The sequence below is a fragment of the Hipposideros armiger genome, unplaced genomic scaffold, assembly GCF_001890085.2.
Source record: "Hipposideros armiger isolate ML-2016 unplaced genomic scaffold, ASM189008v1 scaffold_174, whole genome shotgun sequence".
NCBI lineage: Eukaryota > Metazoa > Chordata > Mammalia > Chiroptera > Hipposideridae > Hipposideros > Hipposideros armiger.
In genome coordinates, this window is record NW_017731524.1 from 3,156,163 (window position 1) to 3,177,876 (window position 21,714).

The following is a 21,714-nucleotide window of genomic DNA, read 5'->3' on the forward strand; positions in this document are numbered from 1 at the left end:
GGAAGGTGTGCGGAAGAGGGGGTAGTCTTATACGGCGAGTATATAACAAACTCTGTATTTTGAGTGGAAATGTTAGGGGGTCGTCTTATACGCCCAGTTGTCTTATACGCCAGCAAATACGGTAATAAGCACTATGTCTCTAAACAGTTTTCTGAAGAATACATGCTTGAAGAGTGAAATTCTGGCCCAAGAAAAAGTCCTCTGAGTTTGGATTCATTACTCATGGTTCTGAATAGTCAGGGTTCATAGGTCCAAGCTGCGCTTGGCAGTAATTCTATGTTTTCCTGAGCCCCACGATGTACACAGCTGCTTGTAAAAGTAAAGAAGTGCTGGTGAGGTGATGCATGGTAACAACATTTTTATTCCTGTCAGACTTGAAAGGGTGAGACTATGGACGAGGTCAGAGCCTACAATAACAGTCTTAATTAAAGAAAATTATTCACTCTTACTAACACTAGGAAAGTCATTTAAAATAATTTCTTCTTTTCGATTCCAAACTTAACAGGTAACTGTTACTTGGCAAGTTTTTTCATAGGCCCCTGAGAGCAGCCTGGAAGCCACTACCTAGCAGTAGCTGAACCTGAGCAAGTTACAAGAATTGAATTGGAAGGCTGGAGACCACAGCTGAGCCGAATTCAGTTTCCTTTCTTATAAAACTATTTCAGTCTCCCTACTGTTCCCAATATTGTGTTTCCAACTAATCCCAGCTCTTCGCCTTCTAAAAAGAGACGTGCCTCCATGACCCTTCAAAGCGTAATGGAAATGGAGAGAGAGATGGCTCGTAGCTTTGTCACTTACTGACGGTGTGAAGATGCTGGTAGATGAATACGTTATTTAATTTCTCTGAGCCATACTTTTCTCACCTTTCCAATGAGCTGATTATATCTACATTTTAGGTTTTTTGTTGTGAAGATTAAATGTGGCAGAAATCGAGTAGGAATTCAGTCAATAATCAGTATAATTATACATACTTCATCTCCTTCTCAACTACCTGGCAAAAACTCTCTTCAAGGGCTAGGATTCTTTTACTTCCCTTCAGGCCTCTTCAGTTCCACTGTGTTTATCATAATCCTCCAGCCAACTGGATAGCAGCTGGTTTCGGATGGAAGTAAGTAATGGTGAAAACAGATTTTCTGCTTTCCATACCTGGGATGAGTTGTATTTTGAGGCACCCTGCCCTCATTTCTAACCTCATGGACATTCTGTGTAACCCTGCCTTTCAGGCCTTTATTCATTGTCCCAAAAGCAAGACTCTCCAAACCTGGTGCTCTCTCCTCCCTCATCTGCCTTCTCCTATCGGCTTCCTTCCCAAATCTTCCCAATATGCTCTATGGAATTTTCATTCTATTTTAAGTAACCCTCTCTCAGTCAGCTTGCTTTGATTAATATTTTCTCTGACATGAAGACATAATTTTCTTTTTGCCATGCTAATGCCAAAACTCAGTTATCAGTCCCTGTTTTAGTCGAATTATTTCCATTTCCACTGCTACCATCCTTGTCCAAAGCACTATGATTTTTTTGCCTGAAATGATACAATGATTTACAAACCAGGAAGCTCTGCTTCTATGTTTATCTCTCTATCAGGCATTCTCAATGTTGCAGCCAGAGTTATCCTTACAAACGCAAGTCTGATCATGTCACTTTGTGACTATGTCAGGGCAGGGACCATGTCACTTTATCTGTAAATCTCTAGTGCTTATTATTGGAGCTTAGCAGACATTCAATAAATATTTTGCTGAACAGCTAAAAACTCAAAGGAAAGAGGAGGAAGAAATATGCGAATCAATTGCCACATCCTCTCTTAACCTCCTGACTATCTGCAACAATGACTTATTTTGTTCTTACCTTCACCTTATTTTATTTGATAAACAAATTGTCATCTATAGAGGTAGGACAGATGTGTATACTGAGATCCAGAATGGTTACAGGATGTGCCCAAGGTCACAATGGCAGTGAGAGTGGGAGCTTGGGCTGGAACTCAACATCTTCCTCCAAATAGCAGACTCTTTCTACATGCCATATTTCACATACAAGTTTGGAAGTCTCCAGTCTTGTCTATCCCAAGGTGTGGTAACGTAATGTAAATATCTCCTGGGATGGTCAAGATATGACATTACAGGACACTGTAAGGTGGATATAGAAGCTTGTCAGCCAGCTTGGATCCTCCTAAATAAGAGCCTCTTTCCTGCATACCATCTTCAGAGAACATGTCATCCCATATAGAACATTTGAAACAGGGAATTAACATTATATGCTTGCAGGTAGTCTCAACCAAAATTTTAAATCTGTGATTGAAGATGGTCTGCTGTCTAGGAAATCTGATTTTGTTATTGGTTTTCATTATTGCATCACGTCTGTATACTCTGGAGAAAAATTGGCAAAAAGCACTTAACCTATTAAAATCAGATATTCAAAAGAAATTTAATTTGTTTGTCTTAATTGATAATATAAAGTATCAAAGTTAAAATTCTAGAAGTTGTGTTTACTAGATAAATTCACAGTGTAACAAGACCTGGGAATAACAAACTAACTTACTTTACCTTGTAAATAATTGTTTTCCTTCAGACCAATGCTAACATTGGAAGGGGTTGTGTGGCAGTCTGGGAAGGAGGAGGGAGTCAGAGTTAATTTCATTCTATGCTTCCTAGAGAATGGGTTATTAAACAATAAAACAACAGTGAAAATAACAAAAACAAAAACTCTGCCTTTCCAAAGTATATGGAAGAATAAGATGATATTAAAATACATTTTTGAACAGCTTTTCTTTTTCTAAATTGACATTTGTGGACAAGCAGGCTTTCATGATTCTTTTTAACTGACTCTGTCATGCATCCAGACACTGTTACACCAAACTGTTGGCAGTTTCAGTTTCCGCCACATAAAATTGACCTTGCTAGTTCACTCTTTTAAATATGTTTGTCCCATTGCTTGAACTGGACTGTGATAAGAAACTGTTTATGTTATGTCTTGGTATTAATTCAAGCTCCCACATATCTAAATAATTTTCTGAATCTAAAAGATGCTCAATAAATATTTTTGAGAAATTTAGTTTACGTTCTAAGAAGAGTGTCCTGTTTTAGTCTGAGGGTTTTTAACCTCTGAAAATGGAACTCACAAATTATTTTTACATAGTTTTTAAAGTGACAGGCATCAATGGTATGACATCAGAACTTTAAAAAAATTATTGAATTTATTGTGGTGACATTGGTTAGTAAAATTATATAGGTTTCAAGTGCACATTTTTATAATACATCATCTATATATTGCACTGTGTGTTCACCATCCAGAGTCAGTTCTCCTTCCATCACCATATATCTGGCCCTCTTTACCCTCTTCTGCCACCCTCTTCCCCCTTACCCTCTGGTAACCACTAAACTATTGTCTGTGTCTCTGAGTTTTTGTTTGTTTGTTTGTCTTGTTTGTTTTGTTGTTTTCAGCTTTATATTCCACATATGAGTGAAGTCATATGGTTCTCGATTTTTTCTGTCTGGCTTATTTCACTTAACATGAAAACTTCAAGATCCATCCATGTTGTTGCAAATGGCACTATTTCATCTTTTTTTACAGCCAAGCAATATTTCATTATATATATATATATATATATATATATATATATATATATATGTATGTATATATATCACATCTTCTTTGTCCAATCATCTATTTAAGGGCATTCTAGTTTCCTTGTCTTGGCCACTGTGAATAATGCTGCAGTGAGCATCAGGGTACATATATCTTTACAGATAAATGTTTTCAGATTTTTTTGGGTAGATACCCAGAAAACAGATATCTGGGTCATATGGTTAATTCTATTCTTAATTTTTTGAGGAACCTTTATACTGTTTTCCATAGCGGCTGTACCAATTTACATTCCCACCAGTGGTGTATGAGGGTTCCTCTTTCTCCACAGCCTCTCCAACACTTGTTATTACTTGCCTTGTTGATGATAGACGTTCTAACAGGTGTCAGGTGGTATCTCACTGTGGTTTTGAGTTGCGTTTCCCTAATAGCTAGTGACGTTCACCAGTTTTTCATATACCTGTTGGCCATTTGTCTTCTTCAGGGAAGCGTCTGTTTAGGAACTCTGCCCATTTTTAATTGGGTTGTTTGTTTTTGTTGTTGAGTTGTACGAGTTCTTTATATATTTTGGATATTAGTCCCTTATTGGAGATGTTATTTATAAATATCTTCTCCCATTCAGTTAATTGCCTCTTTGTTTTGTTGATAGTTTCTTTTTCTGTGCAGAAGTTTTTAGTTTGATATCATCCCACTTATTTATTTTTGCTTTTATTTCCCTTGCCTTTGAGGTTAAATTTATGAAATCCTCTCTGAACCCAGGGTATAGCAGAACTTTTTGTTTGTTCTATTCCAGGTAGTTGACAACAATTGCAATAGAATCACATTTTCTCTTTCCAGGAGCAGATCTAAATGAAAGTGTATACAGTCTCCCCAAGGTCATTGTCTAAGATAATGGGGTTCCTCTGCTGAGCATTAAGCTTTAATTCCCCAGTTCTTGCCTGTACCACTGTGAAGCAACCCTGCTTATAGACAAAGGATCATTCCTTAAACAAAACAGATGAACAAATCACAGGCTCACATTCTAATGAAGCTACTCTTTTGGTATTCACAGGTCTTACATCAATAGCTACAGCCATTAGTGAGACAAGACATTTTTGCACAAGACACTGCAGCCTGTTCAGGGATCTTCTGATTACTCTGATCTCATGGCCTGGCAACAAAAGAAATACTTAGGTATACATCTGACAAAATATGTACAAGGTCTATATGAGGAAAACTAAAAATCTCTGATGAAAGTAACACTATCAGGTCCTGTATTGTAACCAATGTACCAAAATAATTCAAGATGTGGATAACAGGGGGAGCTAGGCTGGTGAGGTAGCAAGGGAGCATATGAGAACTCTGTACTTTTTATTCAATATTTTTGAGTAGGCCTAAAACTGCTTTTTAAAAAGTCTATTAAAAATAAGTGCCATCCAGGGAAAATACACATATGTAAAAATGCTGCTATATTAAATATAACCCATAGATAAAAATGCATCCCAATAAACAGTACAGCATATTGAGATGATTCTCTGAGATGCAGCAAAATACAATGGGTAAGATTTAGGTTTTAAAATCAAAGCTCTGAGTTCAAATTTGACCTCTGCAAATTACAAAAGTTATGTGAATATAAGAAGTTGGCCTTATTTTTTCCTGAACTTTATTTTTATCATTTGTAAAACATGGATAAGAATGACTACCTCATTTAAATGAGGTTTTATTGGAAAATCACATAAAATGCTGTGTGGCACATTATAAATGTCCAATAACCAATAATATTCAATCCTTAATGTATGGATTAACCTAACAGAGTTAACAAAAGCTAACAAAAGCTATCAGAGTTATGACCAAAATAAAAAGGTTATTAGAGGAAAGTAAAAGTCATTATGCAAAAAAAGGAAAAGTCATTCATTTGTTTGGCTATACATACAGATTTATTCACCTAACCTTCATAGGTTTTGTCAGCCGTTCATAACACTGAAAGTGCTTCAAGGATATCTTCCCCAAATCTCTTTATCCTGCTCATGACAGTCTATCATCTATCTATCTATCTATCTATCTATCTATCTATCTATCTATCTAATCTCTTTTAAAGTAGAAATTGTGACATAATATAGTCCAGATGCAAGAAGCTAAAATAGATTTAATGACCATTTCATCTCTAATTTTTAATGGGACAGTTACTGGTGGTATTTACCAAACTCATGAGGCAGATGCATCTCAGAACTTTGAGGATATTTTAACCCTGTTCATTGAAACAAAAATCAGGCTTTCATTTCTTTTTTTTTTTTGATATTTGCTATAAATAACAGAGGTATTACATTCATGTTGCAAAGTGTGTATGGCTATTTGCAGTAGGTGCTGGTAAGGAAAACCAGAAACACATGTGTTTATAACACATGTGAAGAGTTCATCTCAGTTATTCTCCCTAGCAAATACTCAATACATTTTATAGTGGTTATAGTTCATTTTAAAAGTTTACTTGCTATGACTTAGATTTATGACTTGAAATGATGTACTATCTTGGTTGCCTCAATTACAAAAGGCAGAAGAGAAATAGAAGAAAATAGTTAGAAAACACCTTTGACTAAAATACGTACATTTGTTATCATGGATCTTGCTTCTTCTCTCTATATATCGGGGTGCCAAAAAAAAAGTATACACATTTTAAGAGATGTTAACACTTTGGTCAACGTTGCTCAAGCACTAGTTCACCATAATCAGAAGTGTCTGGTTGCTGATGGTAACCACTCTGAGCACCTCTTGTAATTACAGAAGTCAAACATGACTTGTATTCATCTTTTGTTATTGGTATATATTAACACAGTTTTTTCCTTTCTTAAAATGTGTATAAATTTTTTTGGCACCCTCTGTATATTTATGTGATGTAGTACAGGAAAATGAGATAAGATCTTGATCTAGTAATAATAACATTTCTATTTACATTTGCTTTTTATAATTAAAAATCTTATTCTTTTTATGGGAAGTATTTCTCTCTTTTGGAGCAGATAAGGCATATCCATGAAAGTAGAGAAAAAATCAGGAAAACTTACCTTCATCTTCTTCAATATTATTATCCTGGCATTTTATCTTAAATAAAAATCCCTTAATGCCATGTACAAAAGCATCTTAATAGAGGTTTAGTAGTGACATTTGATGTTTTACACATTCACTTTGATTATCAGCTGATAGATGATCAGTTATCTCTCAAGTAGGAATATTAAAAACTCTTCTGCCCACTTCAAAGAATGTTATTGGAGAATTAAAATTAAAAACTTAAAATTGAACATTTGCATGACTATTACTTAATTTTGTCTAAAATATAAAATGTTTGCTAATCACATTATTACTTATAGGAAATACATATCAGTTGAATAGATTTTAATCTTGAAAAATAGGCATTTAGTTTGACATGAGTTCACATGTCCTTGCACTTTCTTTGACATATGTGTATACTCGTATATGAGCTATACCAAAGTAGTGAGGCTGGTTTCTTTAGGAGTTTTAATTCTTTAGTGTACCATCCAATCACTAATATGTTTAATATGGGCCAGGCCTGGGGCAGTATGTTGGTGATACAAAGGGAGAGAAGGTGTGGTGTGATTTTCAAGGAGCTCACAGTTTACAGTGAGAAATGAACATGCAGAAACATAATTACATTACAGAGAGGTGAAGCCATCACGGCCGTGTGCACACAGATTTCTGGGCACATAGAGATGCAGGCCCCTGATGCAACCGCCGTGGGTGACAATGGCATGATTTAAGGAAGTATCTTCTGACCTGCGTTTTGAAATACACTTAAGGGTTCCACAGTTGGAATAGGGCCTGGGGTGGTAAGGGCATCCTAATCAATGGGAACAGAATATCCATGCAACACCAAAGAGGCCTGAAACTCGTATACCAAGTGCCTTGAGATCTGCCTCATTGTTTTTAATTTATATATTGGCGTTAGAAAAACAGAACATGCTTTCACTACTATGGTATCTGAAACATCTACTACAGGATGTTTACCCAATGAATCATTATCACGGTTCCTGTTGTGGTTGAATTTTTGTTTTTAACCTCAAACCCCTAGAGTGAAAAGTGTCACTTATATTCCCACGGGCCAGCTCTTCAGTAATTGTTAAGAGTTTTATCTTTCATTTGGACCATCATCCAGAGTCTCTACCACAGTCTTTGACCCGTACACCATGTTACCATCAGAGGTTATCACAACATGGTATAGAGCTTTTATTTCTAAAAGACAGAACACACTGCCATTCCTCTACTTTAAACATTCAGGGCTTCCCCATTGCCTACCAGATTGAGTCTTACTGTGGGGAACAATGTTCTTCACAAGCTGGCCCCATGTGTTCTTTCCAACCTTTTCCCAAACTCATTCCTTTCTACTTCCAACCAGGTCATGAGTTACTTGTTGTTCCCCATATTCTATGCCCTTGTCAAACTCATGCCTTTGTGCATGAAACACAGCATATTGAGATAAAGGTAACTTGCTTTGGTTGGAGTCCTGGGTGAGAGAGGAACAGGAGAAGAAACTGAAGCCATTGAGATAATAGGTGTGGACCAGATGAATTGTAAGCTCTGTTCTAAGAAGCCTTGGTTCTATTTTGTACTCACAGTACTTCTCAAACATTTTGTCTCTTCAAAAATATTCCAAAGAGGAAAGAATATCCTTCTCCTCTCCCTCCCCCACATCATGGATTTTGGATGCATAGTCTGAAGTGGGCCATCACAAGTGTAAAATTTATTTGAAGTTTCCTTTCATATTTTTGCATTCTGCTGCATTCTATTAGTTTCAATACTAAAATATTATTTTAAATTTGTTGCCATCAAGTAAAATTAAATTCCCAAGAAGATATTATGCTAGGGTTTTCAATTCTCCTGGCACAATGCCAAGACTCCTAGGGACTGTGTATTCCAGATTGAGAAGTAAACTTGGGTAATGGGCAACTATTGGTGGAAAAATTAATTGATCACCTAAATCTACTTCAAAGGGTATTTTCATTAATGTTTCCCCAGACACTTCTTCTGTAGAAGGACTATTTTTGAGTCCATTCACCTCCCTTTGGAACTTAGTTCCTTGCTCCTAGAGTTTTCTTTCCTGAACCCTCTGCCAGGTCAGGGCCCCAATCCCCCTGCTTCTCCACCACACCCAGGCCTGCCTTCTCCACATGCCCACACTTCAGCAACAGCCTTAGCACCCAGGAGGTAGAGGTCAGGAGAAGTGGCCAACAATTTTAAACCTACTTCTATTATAAGTGGATGCATCCTGCTTTAAATAGGTGACAACTGTGTACTTTTTAAGGAGGGCCTCCTAGTTCTAGGGTTTGGTCACATTCTACTTGGGAGTTCCAGGATGGAGTAGAAATAGCACATTCTTGTACTCCGAGTGTCAGAAGGTGGGTGGCTCCCCTGGAGGAGAGCCCATTTTCTAGACTACTTTTCTGTCCTCTGGAAAAGAAAAGTTGAAGCATTTCGAGTGCTGACCAGGCTTATTCCTTGGGCATAAAAAGCAGGGGGTTCGAATCTCTGCTATCATTCTCTAAGTAATGATTAGGTTGAATAAGCCAGCATTTGCTTTTTTTAAAACACAGAGGAATCACTCTCTAGGATTTTGAGAAAACTGAAAGTGGCCACTTGCCAGAGATTTGTGCAGCTTGCTGGCTGGGTGGATGGAAAAAATAGCACACACCAATGTGAGGGAAACATTGACTTCCCCTCCTTCCAACATGTGCCCTGATACCTCCCCAGAAATGCTGGACAGATGGTGAAAATCACCTTGGTGGCATTTCCAACAGCAACCGGAGTCTGTGCAGGAAGCCTCGTGTGTGTGTGTGTGAGGGGGGTGTCTCAGCAGAGTCATGCATATCTGCATTTAGAAGTCAGAGGGCTGTGGCTGAGATTCACATCTGTGTGTCAAGTATGAGAAAGCTCATCAGACACTACACTAATGATAGCAGTTCATAGTGGTAAAAAGATACAGGAGGATCAGAGGAGTTAATTACTTATGTTAAAAAAAATCTAAATGCTCAGAGGAATTAACTGGTATTCTATAATTAATTCTTTTTAAAAAGATGATTTTAGTTGAAAAATATGATCTTAATATAGGCATCAGTAGTTTGTGTTCCATCCAGAGTTACTGTATTCTGTGAAAATTATCTTATTGTACTAATAATGAGCTTGGAGGCAGTAAGCTACATTCCTTTGACCAGATTTCAAAGAAAATAAATTGAGAGTGCAGAAAAGACAAAGCAAAGAAAACAATATCTTTGATATCTTGCTTATTACACTGTGGTGAAATGGATATCACAAATGCTCTCAATGATGGAGATGGTTTAGATTGCTTTGAATTGAGAAGACAAGATAAAATAGTTTCCTTGTTCTAACAGATTTTGTGGTGCGCAGGGATGACATGGCTCAAATAGTAGCATTTTCCTGTAATGATAACTCAGAAAAAATTCTGGAGACACATACGGGCAATTTGGGGCGATCTTTGCTATCACGAATTGAATTTTCGTCTGCAATCAGTTTGCTGGTACATCCCAAGATGTACCAGCCCTATGCACAGGTGAAGAAGGGAGATGAAATATGTAAACATCCTGCCTGGTTTCTCTTATCTCTCAAAATAGACCTTAGATCTCACTTTCCTCCTACTTCTTCTGGAATCCCCCACTGGTGTCGTGTGGAGGCTGCAGCGAGGGATTCCCCAAGAATATGTAGCGATGTGGTATACAATTGAACTCTGAGAATTTTACCTTTGAAACCAATGGCTAAAACTCAGAGTTATAGCAAGTTATCTTAGAAAGCTTTTCACATCTGTGAGACTTAACAGTAATCAGATTGAATGAATTAATGTTATTAAAGAAAGATATTTTCATTATTATGGGGGGAGGATCCCGGAGGCCAATATTTATAAGTGTTCAACTGAGCGCTGTGCCCAGTAAGGGGGCCAACTGAGGATCAGACGTCGAGCCCCACTGGCAAGCTATGAGTATTTTGATACTGGGTGCCCTAGGCTATCTTAAACTAAGGCAACCATATACTCAGTTAAGGTAACTTCTCTTCTTCTGATTACAACTTCACAAGTCAAACTTTTACTTATGATTTGGCTTTCTCTCTCTCTCTCTCTCTCTCTCTCTCTCTGTGTCTGTGTGTGTGTGTGTGTGTGTGTGTGTGTGTGTGTGTGTGTGATAGCAGGNTGTGTGTGTGTGTGTGTGTGTGTGATAGCAGGGGAGCACTCTTACACCCATTTCGATGTTGGGGACTCTGTGGTAAGCTGGTTGGTAGTTTGATTCTGGTTTTACATATCTGTTTGTGTGTTTGAATATTGTGAGTTTACACTGAGAGATTGTATTTGCTCTTAGTCCGTGAATATGTTAAGATTTGAGCCTGAGAGGATGAGGGCAAAAGTGCTGTCGATATGAGGACACTGGAGGCAGTCAGCCAGTTTTCCTCTGATGACACTTATAACACTGTTAGCCAAGATAAAAACTATTCACATTTCTATCTCGCAATTTGAGTTTCTCTTTTTGTTAATTCAGCAAAGGTGGGGATATTAGTTCTGAAAGTAATGTTCACATATTATGAGGAAGAACAGAGACAGCTTCAGGAAAGTAGAATAGCCTTCGTCAATTAATATTGGGTTGTCGGAAAGTCATGACATAATTTTCTGTTTTTCATTGCAAAAATGCATCATGACTTTTCCGATAACCCAATACAATTACAGCCGATGACTAGTAATCTGTGTATAAACTAGGCTTCCTCTTGGAAAGCTGTACAACTTATTTCACTTAGTTTTATGTTCTAGCCAGTCATTTAAACACATGTGGCAACAATCATAAAAGTGCCCACCATTAAGGGCTGACGTGCAGTTTACATTTCATAAAGGACCGGTCACCTTGGTTGTGTGTTTCTCTGCAGCCATGAACAGCTGGGAGGAAGCAGACACAGAAGAGGTGGAGTGTGGTGTTTAATGAGGGTTAGGGTTTTACCAAATGAGCAAGCAAAGGAAGCAAACCACAAAGAGGCTGGAGGTGTGTGTGCAAAGGAGTGTTTTTGTGGCTGACCATGGGTTTTAAGCTGCGTAAGAAGGAATGGGGAGCTGTGGGGGAGAGTAAAAACGTGGTAGGATCATCGAATTGTCAGTTTCGGGGAGGCTGAAGCATTGAAGCAGTAGGGGCACTAGAGGACGAATTGGGAAGATGGGTTGTGGTGGTGGGAAAATGGGTTGTTGAGGAAATCCAGACAAATTTGGGACCAAAACAAAAGCACTCTCTGACACTTGCAATGTGATGATGCAAGTTATTTAGCCTTTCTCTGTCTCAGGTTTTTATGATTATTTCTCAAGTGGGAATAATAATATCTATTTTATTTTTTAAAAACCTACAAAAATTAAGTGATATTATGGGTGTAAATAACTTAGCACAGTGAGTAGCAAACATTTGATACTTTAGTAAATGTCAACTCTTGTATTTGTATTATACAGTGAATGCTTTGAAAGCAGGAACATTTCTCTCTCTCTCTTTCTCTCTCTCTCTCTCTCTCTCTCTCTCTCTCTCTCTCTCTCTCTCTCTCAAATACACACACACACACACACACACACACACCACAATAAACTTTTGCTAAAAGAGAACTTAGAGCTGGGCCCTGGTGCATTGGGAGCAGGTGAGGGGATCTGGACCACGAGGCTTCTCAGGATTTCCCCAAAGAGCTCGGACCAGAAGAGGGTTTAAATGGGGCTTGAGGTGGGTGGAAGGAGCTTGAATAGAGCAGGTGAGAGTTGGCAGAAACAAAAAAGATTTCTTACTTTTAAAATTTGGTTTTCATCAACCATAATTATATTTGAGGAAAACACACGGATCCTGAAAGCTCTGATGAGCAGTTTTAAAATAAAATACATAGAAAGTACTTTTTAAAAATGTATTCCCTGCTGTTCTTTTGAGGAGTACTTGATTGGTAAGTGCTTTCTGGGTTCCCTGGAGAATTTTGTGAGTGTGGATATCCTAAGGAGGAGTTCCTTCAGTTATTCCCTGCTTCGGTAGATGGAGTTAGTAGACATTTTCTGGAAGTTCACTGTGCTTGATTGAATCACTGGGGCAAGCTACCTGAGGTTGGGGGAGGGGAGAAGGGTGGTTATTCTGCCCTCTGCTGTAATTTCAAGTTCTGTTATTGGTAATTAGGTCACTCAACAGTCTCCAAACTTTGTAACCACAATAACCTTGCTGGAGACATTTGATCTGGGACTCAGTAACGAGACATATTTGAGACATTAATGACACATGTCTGAGATACTGAGGTAAGTTTGGAGAGGAGAATGAGAGGTCATCATGACAAGCCAAAGCAAAAGATAGGCCCAAATGAATGGGAAACCAATAAATAAATGGATGTAGCAAACTTCCAGGTATAAAATAAGTAAGTCCCAGAGGTCAAATGTACAGCATGGTGACTATAGTTAATAATGTATTATATATTTGAAAGTTGCTAAGAGAGTCAATCTTAAATGTTCTCATGATACAAACACATAAAAGTTTGTAACTATGTGTGGTGATGGATATTTTTGTGTGTGTGTGGGTTAACTTTCACTTTATTAATCAAGTCCTTTGAAACACAAAAGTTTTTAATTTTGATGAAGTCTAATTTATCTGCTTTTATTTTTGTTACTTATTTTTTTAAATCTTTTTTTGTGAAATAAACATTTTTTAAAATTAGTTTCAGTTGGAGAAAGACAAATACCGTATGCTCTCACTTATATGTGGAATCTAAAAAACTGAATGAATGAGCAAAGTAAACAGAAATAGTCTCAGCGATATAGAGGAACAACTGATGGTTGCTAGATGGGAGGGGGTGGGGATGAAGGAGAAGGGGAAGGGATGAGACAATACAAATCGGTAACTACAATATTGCCACAGGGATATGAAAGACGGTTCGGGGAATATAATTAATAATGTTGTAAATATTTTGTAGGGTGGTGATGGATATTAATTACATTCATTATGGTGATCATTTTGCAATATATACAAATACCGAATCATTACGTTGTACACCTGCAGCTAATATAATATTACATGTCAATTAAATCTCAATAAAAAATGCATGGATGCATACATGGAGAAAGTCATGCTTTGAGGAAGGATGTTGACTAAGTCAGGGTGGAATTAGCCTGTCAGAAAACGAGGGGGATGAGGACACGGGGTTGTACAAACACAGAGCCCTGTGCTTAGAAGAAGGAGATCTCTTTTCTTTGTGCTTTAGGTAGCAAGAAATTTTGAGGACAGAAGTGTCAGATTATTCCAGAGGGACCTTGAAATCATGCACGGAAATGTCTGTGTAGTCACGAGCAGATGGGATGCAGACAAGAATCCGCAGATGAAAATAGGAGGTATGCAACAAGGGAACCCTGGAGGCTTGGGAGGGAAGGGAAGCTGAAGAAGAGGAGCATAGAAACGTAAAAAGGTTAGAACCAGAGAGACGGGTAAAGGAAGTGCTGAAGGGTGTGTGGTGGGAGAGGTGGGGGCAAAGCAGGCCAGAGCTGGCTTTGCGGGGAAGGCGCTTAACCCTTTTTCTGGGAATAGGATCTCTGGCGATTCAGGTACTGTGCCATGTCTGTCAGGCGCTCATTATGTCTAACCCGCCAGTGACTGATGGTCTTATTACATCAAACTTCAAAAAATATCGAGGCTGCAATAAAAACGAACCCAGCATTGCAGTTTTATGGTTTTCTTCTAACCATTAGGTGCATGAGTCACCACACTGAAAAAGCAGTGAAAAGATGTGCCAAAAGTGGTAGAGGAAACATTGGTCAACGTTCAAAGAATAATTAATGAAAAGTGTTGCTGTTTTAACATCACAGGAGTGTTATAGTCAGTCCAAGCCTCACCCAGTTCTTTCCAAGAGTACCCAGGACGTCCATGCCCTGGACACAGTCACACCGGTTTCCTGCATGATCTGACCCCACCCTCGGTACAGGTATAATGAAAGCTTCTTCACTATAGGCCTGAGCCTGGTTTTGGACATATCTGCATCAATCACCCAGGTGTCCGAGTGCTCACTAAACGGAGGTCTTCCTTGCAATTTATCTTCGATTTTCTCATTTTTGCAGCATGGGCTTTTTACTTTCCAGATCTTCACAGTGACTGGATCCCTGCCCGAAACCGCAGTCTGCTGGCTAAGGGACCAGTACACGGCTTCTCCGTTCCTGTCTCCTTTTCCGTGGGGATTAAAATGTGCCTGTCCTCCCCCGTTTTCCTGCTTTCCCCTGCCAGGTGAGAAAGGTCCAACCCCTGAGTTGGCTGGCTGGCGTTCAGAAGCAGGTTCCCAATTCCCCACCTTGACACTCTCAAGAGAAACCCAGCACTGCAAACTTGAACTGAAGGGTCAGTTAGACAGGCTGGCTGTGACAGTGAGGGTAGGTTAGGGAACCTGAAATGTAATATTCTTCCTGGCACAGAGCATTCTGTCGACCTCTAGGCTCTATGACTTAAGACAGCTATGGACAGTTTCCAGACCCCACTTGCAAGTGGGCAGGGGTACAGCTTCTAATTCTGCAAGGCTGAGTCAGTCCCTGGTGCCCAGATGGGTGTGGCTGAGAACACAGATGGCAGGTAATCATTAGGGGAGGTGGAGATGGGGCTGGAGCAGGCTGAAATTGACTGCTGTGGTTCTGGTTCACTTAGGCAGACATGCCTTCCCCCAAGGACCATGCAAGCCACGCCTCTGTGCGCCATGGTTTGTGTGTTTATTTCTTTTTTGTCATTCCTCAGTTGTTAATAAATCATATTGAAAAATAGCATTGGCTAATGTTATTTTCCAGAGGCTTATAAATAGTAATCCAAACCTTTTTTACCTTTGAATAATTCTTGTTGCTGGGCTCCCCCCTCCAAAGGACCCATTAGATGGGGTGGCCAGCAGTCAGCTGACTTCACCTGTCCTTAGATATGAGAACTCGGGCTGTTGCTCACCCTTCCAGGGCCTGCCACAGAAATGTTGTTATCCCCTCTCCTCCCCACCCTAGGCTCTGTTTCAGACATACCTCATTTCGCCACTGCTCTTAGGCTCAGCAGGACACAATCATCACACTCATTTGACCCAAGAACCTTCTTCAAAAGCATAGTATGTACCAACATCTCTCTCTCTCTCTCTCTTTATCTCTCTCTCTCTCTCTCTCTCTCTCTCTCTCTCACTCTCTCTCTCGGTCTACATACTTTGTGTTTGCTAATTAATTATGTGAAGCCTTGAACTATCTCTTACATTAATTACTGTTCAACCTTTTATGCATTTGTAACTAAATTATCACCACTCGGTGTATATGTTTGTTATGTAAGATCGTGGACTCTCCTGGGGTCAGTTGGTTAGAAGGAGGAGATCCGGAGGCAGAAAATAAAAAGTGAGACATCAGGCTTTAGGAAAGTACAAGTAACTCCATTCACTCTGGGATTTGCTATCTTTCATGGCTTTTAAATTATAATTATTATTATAGTGATGATACTAATAGTTACCATGCATTGTGCACTTATGCTCCGCAGTGTGCTAAATACTTGTTAATTCTAAAAACAACCCAGTGAGGAAGACATTATTAATGCTATTTTCCAAAAGATAATAGATATTGACTCATTTAAATGTACATAGATATGTAGGCAAACTGGGATTTGAACGCATATATGTAGCTGACCTCAAAGTCCATGGTCATGATTGTTCTGTTCATTGCCCACTGAACCTGGAAGTCCTTGAGTGTGCTCCCGAGGTGGTCAAGTTTAAAGGTGTCTATGTTTATGCCTCTTTTGTTATCTCTTTGCTGCTAATAAGCCACATTTAAATATTCAGGCTTTACTTCCGTTATGCTATTCAATAAAAGATAAGATGACCATAATTGGGCTACTGCGAGGTAAAGGGGAAAAGAATTTTTCCACTCAGAATGGTGGCGACTGTTATTGTTGGCCAGAGGTTGCCAAGAAGCAGCAGAGCCTCAGGAGACAAGACAGATGCCTGCAAGAGTTGCCTCCTCTCGCTCCTATCAAGATGCTTTTTCTAATGCGTAGAACTTATGCACATATTTAGAAATTTAACACTTTTTTTTTACACACCTTCTTTAACAAATATTTAGTAAGCTACTTTAAGAAAAGGATAACTTTTATTATCTCTTTTAAGAGCTCATAATGCTTAGCATGGTAACTTGTCGCAAGTAGGTGCTCAATAAACACTGGTTAAGAAGAGAGAATGAGCCTTTCTCCAAATTGAAAAGGGAGGGTGTTTGGGCACAAAGAAACAAAACAAAAAAAACACTTAGCACACTGAATGTGCTGGAGTGTAATTTTGAGATTAATGATGAGATATCACGTTATTTGTTTTGAAGTCTACTCATTTAAGGTATATAGACTAATTGAGTTTTTAGTTGCTTATCGATTATATGGCATTTAACCGTTTATGTTATATCATTTAGCAGCAGGCCACTAATCAGAATTTAATTTAGCTTTCAACTGCATGATGTAGTGAGACCCAAAACGGATATCATTTCAGGAAGGTGTTTTACCAAAGTATTTTTGACCTGAGAAGGATATCCACAACGCAGTTATTTGTAGCTCCTATTGTAGTGAACGGTTTCTATTTAATTAAAATTGTGTCTGTGGTCTAAAAATTATTTTCTAAGAAGCGCTTTCTTGCTAAATGAGACGGTTGTATATACAGGAAAACTCCACCCACTGAATGCTGAAGCACAGTGAGTAGAAAAAAGCCTTTTCATAAATTTCAAATAAAATTTTCTTAGTTTCCAACCTAATGTCGTCATTGACTGAGAGGACTTCTCTTAAAGGAGTCAAAAATGAACAGCCTCAAGTTTAAAGTACGCTTGGCTCAAATCTCTGATAAACACTGGGATTGGCATGGCCCAGAGAGCAAAAACAAGAAAAATAAACTGATTAAAACACATAAACACATGACTTAAATAAAGATACCTGCACTCAGCCTCAGCTTTGCCACCGTCTTGCTTCCTGGGTCTGGGTCCTGTAGCTTACAAATCAAAAGACCGAAACTTGCCTTTCTCACCTTTTGGGAAAGATGAGAAGTGTGAGTACCCATGTGTACCTGGGCGGGGCTGTATTAAACATCAATTATATTGAAATAATCACCAGGGGGCACCCAACCCAATAGGCAGGTGGGGCCACAGGCTTTTCTCCTACCTGTGAATAAGCAGCATAGAGCTAGCACTTCTGCTTATGGGTGGTGGTGGGGGTGGGAGGAAGTGAGTTTATCAGCATTAAGTGTTTCTCTTATCAGGGGAAGATTCTGAGTGGTGCTTCTCTAAGATTTTCATAACTGTTGCCATGCTGTTGTGGAAATGGCTTAGGGTTTGCAGGGAGACTCATTGTCATTCATCAGTCTCAATTTTAATCCTATTTTAAATCTTATGTTACATGTGAAAAGGCAAAATAAGAATTAAGATTTGCATCAGTGTCACTGGAGACATATTTTTATATATTAATTGGTGATATTAATCACTTTTTTGATTGTTGCAGTTATTATTTTGTGACATTTCTCTATTCAAGTAATGGATCCCTGAAGCATTGAAGAACACAGAATTTTAAAAGAAGTGAAATTTTTGGCTTTTGGGATCTTCAAAGTTAAGGTCAAATCATAAGGCACAGTTTGGAAGCATTTTTAATTAGCTAGGGTTAGTTTTTCCAATTACAGAGTCTAGACTGGGGGAGGCGTGTGGCCTGGGGGAGGTGAGAGCATTAGAGGTTGGCTTGTGCCCTGGAAACCCTTCTGCCTGAACTCCTTGGCCTGAGGCCCGGGACCTGGAAGAGACCGCAAACCTGAGACACAGCTGAGCCTGGTGCCACCTTTCCTGAGCTCAGGAGCAGAATACACGTCATGAGCAGTGTCCAGGCAGGTGGGCCTCCTCAGCATGGCATGAGGAGAAATAGACCGTTTTTCCATGCTGCTGAGAGTGGTGCAAGTATGGCACAGAAAGCCGGAAGACCTCAAGTAGCCTAATGGGCAGTGTGAGACAGGTGTAGTAGGACTAATGTTCAGTCTATCTGGAGCGTCCATTGAGGTCCTGGTGGTCCCAGTACTTTGTCAGCTCCCTGCTCCCCGAAACTTAGATGCAATCCTGGCAGGAAGTCATAATTGGACAGAAATGAAGTTTTGTCACCTGGGGGCCTGTGACCTTGATATGGAAATTAATTTCGGTTATGGCTTAAAAGAAATGATACACTTGTACATCTGATTTTGTGGACCCAAATTAGTTTACCCAGAACAACTATATTAACATTCACAAAACTCCAGTGCAACCCTAGGAGCTGTTGTTGCCTTTTTCTACTTTATGTTCAACTCAAGCTCATTTTTCTCCTTTTGATTTTCATTTCTGAATTCTGAGAGTGGTATTTTGATAAATAACTAGCAACTGCTCTCTGTATTAGTTGAACAGTCTGGTTTGTATTAAATAATAAAGGTCACGCAGATATATACCTTATCATTACCTGAGGCTACTGAACTGCTTCTTTTACACATTAACTTCCACTATCTTCCAATCCAGGAAAAAACCAAAACAAAACAAAACAAAAAATACCACGTGCCAAGAGGACAAGTTTTAGAATTGTATGAATCATAATTTTTGTGTCTAAAAACCTGTTCTTATGTTAGCACTATGAACAACTGCCTTCAAAATGATTTGTCTAGTCTATTACCAGATATATGGTAAAACAACAGTTTCCTGTTGTTTTTGAAGGTTTTTTTTCCCTGTTGGCAGACAGCTGTGGGGCCGGGTGCACTTGACAGAGACAGAGAATCCAATTCTTATTTGTAGGCCTCTACTCACCAACTGGGTGACTTTGTTGAAGTCATTTCTCTTTCCTGTGCCTCAGTTGCCTTACCTGTAAAATGAGTGTTCCGAGTAAGTGTCTTTAAGGTCCTGATTCACGCAGAGGTGACCAGGTTGCATAGGTGCTGATACTCTGTGAGACAGTAACCAAAACAACCTGAGATCAGTAACTGAGATACAATTATGTGTTCCAAGACAAGGATTTGGTATAAGTAACTTATCTGGAGGTAAATCCCAGGAAGGCTGATATAAGAGTAGGGAAGTAACACAATGAAGAGAAGAACGTTAATATAAGAGACTTGGTACTCCATCCTGCTGGGGACCTCTGGGAGACTGAATAGAACATACATAGAGCAGCCTTTTCTGAGTCCCATGATTAGTTTGGATTTCCATGTTGCCTGTTTCAAGAGCACTCACTCAATGTCTGTCCTTAGTAGTGCTCATACCTGTAGTTTGTGTTCATTTTCAATCAGACTTCCAAGATATATTTCCGTGACCATGAGACCAGGCATCATGCTTTTACTGCACTGCTAGAACCTGCCCCAATGACTGCCATAGAGTAGGCATTGAATAAAATTTGCTGAATCATTGTATGAATCTACTATGCCATTTGGGGCTGGTTAATATTTTTAAAAATAATTGATTTTACTTTACTTCTTCTGAGCATTTCATCTATTTATAAATACATTAAAATTAAAAACTGTTTCTCTTATATCCCCTCTAGAGTGCAATGTACTTCATACAGGAGTTTCAATATGTTTGTAAATAAATTAACTCAGTAACTTCAAGGTCACACATTGCATGCTTTGGTAAGAGATAACTTGGACCACCAGAGGCATACTGCTTTCTCTCAGGTGAAATACAGCAACAATTCATCTAGAGTAAATTAATTGCAGGAGAGGGACTAAGAAATAAAATCGGGTTTCAAATAGAAAACAATGAAGAAATATATCCTGTGGTTAGGGAGCACAATGAAGGTACTGAAAATAGACACTAATTCTAAATGTGTAGGGAATGCTTTGAAAGATAAAAGTATTGGGATATGTGTGTCCATTGGTCTTGATAAGACACATTAAGAAAAATAAATTAGTTTAAAGAGCAAAACAAGGACAAGATTTGTAGTCATTAATTTTGAAGAAAAAGTAGATGATGGGAACCAAGCAACCTCAGTTTTAACAATACAAAACAAGTTAATTAGTTTATATCAGCTTTAAAATAACAGAGTCACTTTTGAAAAGACCTAGTGTTCAACAGAGTAATATCAATAATCATTACACAAAGAGAGCTGAAATATGTTGTGTTTTCCTGGTAAAATTTTTTTTTAAAAATTAGAGAATAAATAGAAGAATATTATTATCTTCACATGTCTATATTTTATCAATTACATAACATATATGCAGATATTTTCTAAACAGAAGCATAAAAATTTAAAAAAATAATCTCAAAATAAAAAGTACTTTGGCTTAAACATTCAATGGAGCGTGACAGGAGATTTCATTTGCCTATAGTAGTCAAAAAAGATTGGGTAGATCTTTTCTTGAACTTTATTGGGAAAAAAAAGATAAAAAAAGTGATAATGGGACAAAATATCAAGTAAGAGGCTACATATAGTGTCCATATTTAAATAACATGTAAAGACTACATATTAACAAATATATAGTTATGTTCTGGGCAATAAAAAGCCTGCTTGTTATGGAACTTGGTTCCAGGACAGAGTAGATTAAATGCACCAGGCCTAAGGAAAAAGGGTGAAATCTGGGATTGTTTGTTGGCATAACTGAGGCTAACAGCAGTGAAACTGCGGTATGTGTCAATGATAGGAAGGTGACAGATTGTGGTAAGCAGGGGTGAAACAGTTCATTTTCCTGCAATCATTTGGAATCAAGTGCACATTGAAGATAAGGCTTTGGGTATTTACTTGCTGCTGTTGCATAAGAGCAAGAAGGAATTCAAGTTGGGTTAGGTGTGTCTGCTTTTAGCCATGCTAGGTGGCTTTCAGAAAAGAGAATGACAAGCTTAAATATTAAATTTTCATGTCACAACTTGAATCCAGGGAACTCTATCTGATGATGCTAGTAGAACCTTTGGACTCCTTGAGCTGCAGCACCTGGGGTACCCAAGAAACAAACAAAATGGTTGGCCAGGAGTCAGCAAGTTAACATGTCATCAAGTTATGACTTAACGTCGTTAAGTCATCAAGCTATTTAATATGCCCTCTCTCTCTCTCTGTTTCTTGTGGGAAAGTTAAAGTCTTAAATGGGACAGAGTAAGACCCTGAATATTGAAATGAGAATTATGGAAGGATTTGGAGGACTTGGAATATCCAAAAACTCCAT

The 21,714-nt window shown here is 38.6% G+C and overlaps 1 protein-coding gene across 1 annotated transcript in view; it reads right to left on the reverse strand.

Annotated features, from left to right (window-relative positions):
* KLF12 (KLF transcription factor 12) overlaps window positions 1-19,449 on the reverse strand; it is a 529,300-nt gene extending 509,851 nt beyond the window's left edge. Inside the window, exon 1 of the mRNA XM_019652141.1 lies at window positions 19,431-19,449. The gene's annotated coding sequence lies outside the window, so the exon portion shown is untranslated. The remainder of the gene's footprint in view (window positions 1-19,430) is intronic.
* Window positions 19,450-21,714: the final 2,265 nt, after the last annotated feature.